At 31.6% G+C, this 2,500-nt stretch overlaps 2 non-coding genes across 2 annotated transcripts; both read right to left on the reverse strand.

The window, feature by feature from the left end:
* Nucleotides 1–310: 310 nt before the first annotated feature.
* TRNAS-AGA (transfer RNA serine (anticodon AGA)) lies at nucleotides 311–392 on the reverse strand. The gene has a single exon. It is a non-coding gene; the product is annotated as a tRNA-Ser (tRNA).
* Nucleotides 393–1,499: 1,107 nt separating this feature from the next.
* TRNAS-AGA (transfer RNA serine (anticodon AGA)) lies at nucleotides 1,500–1,581 on the reverse strand. Its single transcript has one exon. It is a non-coding gene; the product is annotated as a tRNA-Ser (tRNA).
* Between the last annotated feature and the right edge of the window lie 919 nt (nucleotides 1,582–2,500).

The following is a 2,500-nucleotide window of genomic DNA, read 5'->3' on the forward strand; positions in this document are numbered from 1 at the left end:
TCTCCTAACAATTGATCTTAATTTTGCACCTTCTAGTGTGCCAAATGTCTTTGATATTTTGCTAGATATACAAACATTTCTTTCAATGTTGACATTGAATATGCATTTCCAAATAAATAAAAGGTAATCAGTGTGGCTGCTAAGAGTGACTGGGCTTAGGCTCAATGAATGGAAGAAAATGTGTGAAAGATAAAAAAGAGAACAGACTGGCATCCCAAATATTTTGATGCACTAATGCCTGTTCTCACTCTTAGCATCACTAGCTGCAAGATTTGGTAAAATTTGAAGAAAAAGAAAACATCAATCTGCACGTAGTCGGCAGGATTTCAACCAACGCGGGGAGACCCCAATGGATTTCTAGTCCATCGCCTTAACCACTCGGCCACAACTACCTCACATGTGTTAAAGTGTTTATTTTAACATAATTAGGAGAAGGGTTTATGTTTTGCATGGTTTGCATGGTTTAGAATGTGTAAAATTACATAAATGGCCATCTAAGATAATCAAAAAAAATTGTTTCCTTCGAGCCGGAATTGAACCAGCGACCTAAGGATTGCTGTACCAAACTCCTCTACAGTCAGAAGTTTAACTTAAATTTGTTATTTTTCTATCATCTGGCAACAGCTAGTTTAGAAAGCAGTTTTCATAGATCTTCCATCTGTAGCCACATTTACATCAAGATTAGAGATACTTTAAAATATCAACACTTTTTCACTTTTCAAATTTAGCTTGTTTTTTTAAGTGTTTAATTGTTGAAGAAATAATGGGGCCCAAATATAATATTGCAGCAAAACAAAATATAGAAAAAGCTACGTTGCATATGTAAATTAAAATCAACTAATCAAAAATATGCCATATCAAAATCATATCTACCTTAGAACTCACAAATTAACAGATTTATCTACTAACAATTGGGTTTAATTTTGCACATTATAATGACCAAATGTATTTGATATTTTGCTAGATATAGCTTTAAAACATCAACACTTTTTCACTTTTCAAATTTAGCTTGTTTTTTTAACTGTTTAATTGTTCAAGAAATAATGGAGCCCAAATATAGTCTTGCAGCAAACCAAAATATGGAAAGCTAATTTCTTTATGTAAATTAAAATCAACTAATCAAAAATATACTATATCAAAACACAATTTGTCTTGTATCTACCTTAGAACTCACAGATTAACAGATTAATCTCCTAACAATTGATCTTAATTTTGCACCTTCTAGTGTGCCAAATGTCTTTGATATTTTGCTAGATATACAAACATTTCTTTCAATGTTGACATTGAATATGCATTTCCAAATAAATAAAAGGTAATCAGTGTGGCTGCTAAGAGTGACTGGGCTTAGGCTCAATGAATGGAAGAAAATGTGTGAAAGATAAAAAAGAGAACAGACTGGCATCCCAAATATTTTGATGCACTAATGCCTGTTCTCACTCTTAGCATCACTAGCTGCAAGATTTGGTAAAATTTGAAGAAAAAGAAAACATCAATCTGCACGTAGTCAGCAGGATTTGAACCTACGCGGGGAGACCCCAATGGATTTCTAGTCCATCGCCTTAACCACTCGGCCACAACTACCTCGCATGTGTTAAAGTGTTTATTTTAACATAATTAGGAGAAGGGTTTATGTTTTGCATGGTTTGCATGGTTTAGAATGTGTAAAATTACATAAATGGCCATCTAAGATAATCAAAAAAAATTGTTTCCTTCGAGCCGGAATTGAACCAGCGACCTAAGGATTGCTGTACCAAACTCCTCTACAGTCAGAAGTTTAACTTAAATTTGTTATTTTTCTATCATCTGGCAACAGCTAGTTTAGAAAGCAGTTTTCATAGATCTTCCATCTGTAGCCACATTTACATCAAGATTAGAGATACTTTAAAATATCAACACTTTTTCACTTTTCAAATTTAGCTTGTTTTTTTAAGTGTTTAATTGTTGAAGAAATAATGGGGCCCAAATATAATATTGCAGCAAAACAAAATATAGAAAAAGCTACGTTGCATATGTAAATTAAAATCAACTAATCAAAAATATGCCATATCAAAATCGTATCTACCTTAGAACTCACAAATTAACAGATTTATCTACTAACAATTGGGCTTAATTTTGCACATTCTAATGACCAAATGTATTTGATATTTTGCTAGATATAGCTTTAAAACATCAACACTTTTTCACTTTTCAAATTTAGCTTGTTTTTTTAACTGTTTAATTGTTCAAGAAATAATGGAGCCCAAATATAGTCTTGCAGCAAACCAAAATATGGAAAGCTAATTTCTTTATGTAAATTAAAATCAACTAATCAAAAATATACTATATCAAAACACAATTTGTCTTGTATCTACCTTAGAACTCACAGATTAACAGATTAATCTCCTAACAATTGATGTTAATTTTGCACCTTCTAGTGTGCCAAATGTCTTTGATATTTTGCTAGATATACAAACATTTCTTTCAATGTTGACATTGAATATGCATTTCCAAATAAATAAAA

This window comes from Taudactylus pleione, unplaced genomic scaffold (assembly GCF_031769625.1).
Source record: "Taudactylus pleione unplaced genomic scaffold, aTauple2 ptg000050l, whole genome shotgun sequence".
Lineage (NCBI taxonomy): Eukaryota > Metazoa > Chordata > Amphibia > Anura > Myobatrachidae > Taudactylus > Taudactylus pleione.